Source organism: Erpetoichthys calabaricus, chromosome 3 (genome assembly GCF_900747795.2).
Source record: "Erpetoichthys calabaricus chromosome 3, fErpCal1.3, whole genome shotgun sequence".
NCBI classification, from domain to species: domain Eukaryota; kingdom Metazoa; phylum Chordata; class Cladistia; order Polypteriformes; family Polypteridae; genus Erpetoichthys; species Erpetoichthys calabaricus.
In genome coordinates this window covers 143,841,874-143,849,289 of record NC_041396.2, presented here as the reverse complement: position 1 = coordinate 143,849,289, position 7,416 = coordinate 143,841,874, and the positions used below count along the sequence as shown (strand labels likewise).

Genomic DNA, 7,416 nt, shown 5'->3' with positions numbered 1-7,416 from the left:
ATAATCAGTTGATGCAATGGACATCCAGTCAGTGATGATTGAAGGTAAAGTTGTTATAAAAAGAGACTCTTGACCCCAAAACTTATTTTGCCTGCTACTGAGCGCCTCATAATTTAACACTGTAAATGCCCGCTTTAAAAGACCTAATCATATATTTATGACTAAAGATGACCCACGCCGATTAACAGTGAATATGTTCCATTAAAATCATGTACGCTACCCAATAAAAAATATTTTGCCTGAGCTGCTGGGCGCCGATTGAGGACAAAGCCATGATGAACTCGAAGGGGTTTCTGAAGACGCCCCCGCCCCCTCCTCCCCCCCCAGTTGTGACGTCACGCGTGCACTTTCCTGTTGTGGCAGGTGAGTGGCGCTGCGCGATTCCCCGCATGAGGCGGAGGGGAGGAGCGCTGAAAGGCTAAAACAGCGACGCGGCGCGTGTCACCAAGCATTTCACTCTCATGTTCTTTGCCTGTGTGTTCCAGGGATTGCTAGAGACGCTTCACATCGCGGATATTCATAGCATCGCTGCGCAAATGAGTTAAAAGAGAGTGCAAGCAAACAGAATAACGAGCAGAGACCAAACAAGAGAGATCTTCTCGGTACTGTTTGCATTTATACTGTCGTCATGTAATGAAGTAGCTGCTTTTGTGGATGAATAAGGGCTAGCAAGCGGGTAGCGAGCGCCGCAGTGTGGAACAAGGACAAGCGACGGGCTTCCGCTGTACTGTGCCCACTTGAAGGTAAGGAGATTTCAGCTCTTGGGAATCCATGTGTGTGTGCGCGTGCATATGATAGTCGGGGGCGGATACTGTGCATAGCTCACTGTGAAGTTGCTGTCCGCTAACCGGCTCCCGGCTGGAGTCGGCAGGCGACTACTTTTGCATGCTTCATCCTCACTGTAAGTGTTGTTTATGTTTGCATGAGTCAAAAACTCCCCTCTACCTCAAGTGCGCAGGCGCCGGAGCCGTGCTTCCTTTTTTAAAAAACTTCATGCTCGTCAAGTGTGCAACGCGAGATCGAAGGACAAGCTGAAGGAGGCTGATGAAAAAGCACAGACGCTGAGCTGTCCATACAGGGTAGTTAGTGTCAGGTTTTCCAGTTGCTGCATTTGGTGTATCTCTTTTCGTGATGCCAAACCTCCGACAGCCTGAGTTGACTTTGCAAAGACCCGTTATTTTACTTGCATCCCACTGTCACGCTAATGATTGGAGCACATCCAGGTGTAGTTGAAGGACCATCGCGTGCTATCGGACGGTTCGGAGCTAGCAATTGTAATGTTTCACCTTCCCAGTTCGGTGCGCTCCCGTGGTTTTCCGGTCGGACTTTTCGGAAAACGGGAGGTCGCTGTTGATTTATTACTTGGTCTGCAAAAATGCAATTAAAAGATAATATGCATTTTTCGTTGAAATAATGAGCAAACCAAATGTATTCAGTGTGTATCATTTAGCTCTAAATATGTTCGGCCACAAAAATAGCATTACTAGCTGACTAGGTTATATATGTTTTTATTATATGCAATAGACTAAGGTGAAAGGTTAGCGTTACGTCACAACGAGGAGACTTCGGGCAGCTTTGTTTTGTCCACATTGTCCGACTTGTAGCTTCGAGTTCCTAGGGCGTTCACGTGGAATTGTCGACTCTGAAACGTAATTTTACCATATATACAATAGCACGTGAACGCACAGCAGTTAACGCAGACAGTATTTAGTAGAGCGGAGGCCAGGTTTCTTTGAAGGGAATTGACAGTGCTGTAATGAAGTGCGCTCATGTATAGTTGCTATCAGTTAGGAACGTTGATATCATGATTCCTCGGCTGTTACCACGGGATTTGACTTTTTCCGTAAATGCGGCTTCCACTGATACTCCGATCTCGTGTGCAGAGAAGTCGTGATTGTCGGTGTAGTAATTGATACAGCACGAGCTGTCACTTCTGAGGTGTACCGAAGGCAGTATACCTCTTATTGGCACAAATCATACTCAAAAGCTATTCACAGAACTGCGTTCATATCCCGAAACATTACGATCATTTGTGGCGTGTGAATTTCAGTCCTATAATTGTTTATAAATGTGCTAGTTTTGCACAAGGACATGGTTAATGTTATTCGTGTATTTATATCTTGTGTTTCATGCGCTGCGGACTGGTTTTCCAGCTCCATCGTGTACACCTCAGAGCGGTGGTTCACATTACAGTTTACTCGATTTCACAGACACATTTAAAGTTCTCACCAAAGTGGTTTGTCTTTGTAAACTCGGTTGAAGGAAAGATGACAGCGAATTCCTTATAATACCGTCGGCACTCGCAGAAACGGCGCAAGCACCGTTGCACGCATGGAGGCAAATCTAATTAGAACTTCAAAACGTCGTTTATTTTACGTCTTTCTTATTATAAGCTACTCTGTATTTATTTAACGTAAAAACTACGTTTCCAGGCGATACCGCGGGATGTCCAGACTGCTACAATGAATGGCTTATTAAAACTTTATAATTTAATTGGCTGTTTTATTCTTGTCATTCCGTTTTTTTTTTTTTTCGACATGTTGACTTTCATTTTGTTTCATCCATGTAAACGGTTGATCATATGCCACTGATCGCATAGTAACATTTACGATAGTTTGTAAATGTAGAATTAAGAATTCGTTTCTGGCTTTACTGTAATAATCCGTTATACTAAACATTTATTCTGTCGAGATAAATCCCGCCAACGCTCCCAAGCAGGCATCGAAATTGATTGAGTTGAAGAATGTTATTCCGTATCTTAGGTTTGAATTCCGCGCCCAGCTGTTGTCCCATGTGGAGTTTACTCCTACTCTTACTGCAAGCATGGATTTTCCTTTCACATTATCAAAGACATAACAGGAACAAATAGGTCAAAGTTTGTAAATCTGCTCTATCCAGAGCTGTTTCCAGGATAGGTTCCGGCTTTCTGTGTGACCCTGATTTGGATTAAGAAAGTGTGGGGAATGTTGTATACGTTCTAGATAGCCTTTTCTTTTACCTTAAACTAAATATGAGTTGGTGATGTGTAGATTATCTTATGAGGCGCACTGTAATAAATTGCATAGGTGTTAGCTGTTGTAGTATTACCTTAGACTGTGGGTCTGTAGTTAGGTATGTGAAACACAGTATGTGCAGATTTTTGTTTAATTCACCTTAGATTGTGGGTCTGTAGTTAGGTATGTGAAACACAACAGTATGTGCAGATTTCTGTTTAATTCAGTATGGTACTCAACAAGTGTATTATAATAGCACACTTTTTCAAACTAAATGTCCTGTTACTATAGACTAGTGTTTTTAGATGAGCCTGGCTAGGTAAATTCTATCTTACGCCAAAATATTTGCCTACATTTATTTTGCTTTGATACCACAAAACTGCATTTTTCCGTTGCTACCTGAATGGGCTTTGTCTAGTGTGACCTTGAATTGGTTTTGATAAGGGATGTATGAGTCAATGGATGGATCTTAAAACTGCATTTTCAGGAACAGTTTGGGGCAGTATGCTTGACCATGAATTAGGTTAAGTGAATGGAAGAGTATTACTTTAACTATTTAGCTGTACATATTACTGTAGCATAGCTCACAAGTTTACTATTAAAGTAAGAACTATTAAAATGGTATTTGCAGAAGATTCAAATGGCATACATATATGTGTGTGTGTATATATATATATATATATATATATATATATATATATATTATAGTGTGTGTGTATGTATATATACTTTTTTTTTTGTTTTGTATATTTTTTGTTGGTGTTGTGCTTCCTTTCTACATACTATGGTCTGGAGATTTGAATGCTTCATTAAGGAGATTCAAGGTAGTTATACCGCTAGTCATGGTGTCAATTAGGGACTCTTCTAACAAGTGTTTTAAGGCCAATAGCGATCAATGATATCCTGTTATTTGATCGGCCCAATTCAAATTTTTTTTTTCCTTTCTTTATCCATTTGAAATACTTTTCACCCTAATTTCCTGCATAACCGGATATATATTTGTGCTATATTAAAGTTTTATTTTTATAAAAAATCTATTGACCACAGGTGTTAACTGTTCATTTTTTTATTAAGAAAAAGAAATGTTGTATGTAGGCTTATTATTCAGTGGCCATAACATGCTAAAATAAATAAAATTTCCTTAAAATACGTACTTCAGCTAATATAAATACAAAAATATTTATCCATAATACATATAGCATAAAATAAAATGCTTCTCATAAATTACAGGTTGTCATATTTTTAGTATTTTTCTGTAAAGTTCCTATCTGAAACAAGGCTTAGTTTATATAAAAAAAAAAAGAAAAAAAAAAAAAAGTTCTTTTCCCAATTACTCTAACACAAAAATTATATGCTCACCGAATCAATTAATTGACATTGGAGACTGAAGCAACATTTAATCTAACTATATGTGCACTTATATGTTTTAATCATTTTAAATGATTAATTGCACTTAGTTTTTGCTGTTAAAATCTACATTTACTATATTTATACAGGTGTTTTTTTTTCCAGTGTATCAACTTGACATTAGTAATCCTTGGTGTAATCATTAATATATGGATCACCATTTTAATTATGTAGTACTTGTTTCTTACAAAACCTATGCTGTGTGACACACAGCAACAAATAATAAACACAGTACATATCTTTAAAAAGATCCTATTGTTTACTAAACAACAATTTCAAATTCATCTTTGTCTTTTTTTCCAGTTTAAAGCATAAGCTGCTGCAGTTTAAACAAGCTCGCTGTCCAAACTCAAGTAGTGCATGTTGTAATTTTAAAGGACAAAATAAAGGTCTGAATTCCTTCAAGTAGCTTTTCTTGCTATGTTTCAAGTTGCACTGGATGACTTGTGGGAAGTAATTTTTTTTTCTCCAGTTTATTACTTCACTTTCTTTAACATAAAGGCTAATATACCAGTTGCCTCTCGTTCACTGATAAAACAAACTTCCACTTCCAGCTCTTTGTTTACACTGCAAGAAGTTTGCTGCAAAAGGAAAAAAAAACAACAACAAAAGATGCACTGAATCAGCTAGCACATACCTTGCTTAAAGGTGCACTGCAACTAAATTACAATAAAGCTTAGAAAAGCAGGGGCTGAAAATATTGTTCTTTGTGGTTGGCCTTCCTACCTATCAAGTCTTTTTAGTGAAAATCGTCTGATTTTGATTGGAGGCTGATCGATTGGATGAGTGGTGGTATTTTGCATGTTGGTTAGCACATGCAGAGAAAGATGTAATTGTTTTCTTTGCATGTGACAATATTGACTTTATAAGCCAATAATGATAGGGCAGTGGTTCTTAAAGTTTTTTCTTCTTGCAATCCTTTTTGTGTCTTCACAACCAACTGTCTCTGCCTTTCATGATCCTGGGTCCACCTTGGGGAATTGCTGTTGCTCATTATGATGTTTGCAACCCTTTCCCATTCAGTACTATTGTGATTCATAACTCTGCTCAGCCTAAATTCAGACAACACAGGTCATGACCCATAGTTTAAGAAACTCTGTGATAGGACATAGGGTGTTTTTTTACTTCATAGTGAGTAGGTGGCTGTTACATGATAAATATTCTATATTCTTTATCTAATTGTAGGCTTTCAAGGAAAATTGGAAACATCACGTGTAAGGCAAGAACTAGTTCTGAATCTGGTGTTAGTCTGTCCCACAATCTGCACTTGTTCATCCAAGCTGATTTAGTGTTTTAATTAATATGGCATGCTTGTCTTGGGACCTATGCAGATATTGGGTAGAAATGGAAATGCCACAAAGATTCATGCAGTTTTAAGAGAGCGATGGAGTGTAAATATGGGTGATTACATATCAATGAAGAACTTGGTAACCTCAACTGAGTAAACTCAGATACACTATGAATTTGAAAGTGATACATTGTGGAGCTCCAGCTGCTGATTATTATTCCTATTTGTTATATTCTTATTTATTTTTCTGCACTTGTGAAAAGCAACTAGTCTTCACTTACAGAAGCATTTCGACTCCCTTAATGTCTCTTTGAGCAGAGTGCATTAATCTGATGTTATTTCTAATGTAAGGCTGTGTTAAGGTGTTGAAACATTTACCAATTCACAATTTCCTGCTGCTTTCATGTTAAAAAATAGAAGCATCTTCCACTGTAGCAGAATTGTCGCATTGTAGAGTGTAGGCTCACAAATAGAAGTTGTTTTTTCAATTTTATGCAGTACACTTGCTGAGATTTTGTTTGGGAAAAAAAAAATAGTGAAAATGTTGCACCCATGTATTTTCTGGTTTTTGTCAATTTATTTATGAGAATGTTTATTTATTAAAACATAGACACAAAACAGAATGTAACAGGAGCAGTAGCCTTTGAATTCAGTCTGTGTTTTTCTTGTATTATCTTGCTACCTTGTATTACAATTACAACATTTGTATGTTGAAAGTTATATTTTTATTACATTATTAGATCAGAATAGTAAATCACATCACTACTCCATTAAATTTAAAAATTTTGATTTTTTTTTTTTTAAGTCTGTGCTTTTCTTTGTATCCTAGTGTATTAACAGCCAGTGATGAATATATACCAGTATATTGACAAAAGTATTGGGAACACCTGACAATTACACCATTATGGACTTTAATATGAAGTTGGTGCCCCCCCTTTGTAGCTATAACAACCTCCATTCTTCTTGGAGGGGCTTTCGTTGTGCCCATTCATTTTGTAGAGCATTTATGAGGTCAGACACTGATGTTGAATGAGAAGGTCTGGCATGCAATCTCTTTTCCAGTTCATGTCAAAGGTTTTCAGTGCGGTTGAGGTCAAGGCACTTCCAGGCCAATCAAGTTCTTCCACACACAACTCATCCAACCACATCTTTATGGAACTAGCTTTGTGCACTAAGGTCATGCTGGAATACAAAATGGCCTTCCCCAAACCTTTTCCACAAAGTTGGAAACATAGCTTTGTCCAAAATGTCTTGGTATGCTGAAGCATCAAGATTACCTTTGACTGGAAGTAAGGGCCATAGTCACAACAGTGAAAAATAGCCAAACACCATTATCCCTCCCCCACCAAACTTCACAGTTGGCACTATGCAGTCGGGTAGGTAACGTTCTCCCTGCATCCGTCAAACCCAGACTCGCCCATCTGACTGCCAAACAGAGAAGCGTGATTCGTCATTCCATAGAACATGTTTCCACTGCTGCACAGTCCAATGGCGGTGTGCTTTACAGCACTCAATCTGATGCTTGGCATTGGACTTGGTGATGTGAGGCTTGCATGCATTCCATTAAGCTCCTACCACACAGTTTTTGCACAAATGCCAGGAGAAGTTTGGAACTCTTCAGCTATAGAATAAGCTGAGCGTTGGCAACTTTTAGGTACCATGCACTTTAGCAGTTGTTGAGTTGTTGACACTGCTCTGTGATGTAATTTGTTTGGTCTTTCGCTTCAT

General features: G+C 38.3%; 1 protein-coding gene across 2 annotated transcripts in view; it reads left to right on the top strand.

The window, feature by feature from the left end:
• Positions 1-416: 416 nt before the first annotated feature.
• LOC114648389 (kelch-like protein 29) overlaps positions 417-7,416 on the top strand; it is an 839,883-nt gene continuing 832,883 nt past the window's right edge. For both annotated transcript variants that reach the window (XM_051924932.1, XM_051924931.1), the window contains exon 1: positions 417-743. The gene's annotated coding sequence lies outside the window, so the exon portion shown is untranslated. The remainder of the gene's footprint in view (positions 744-7,416) is intronic.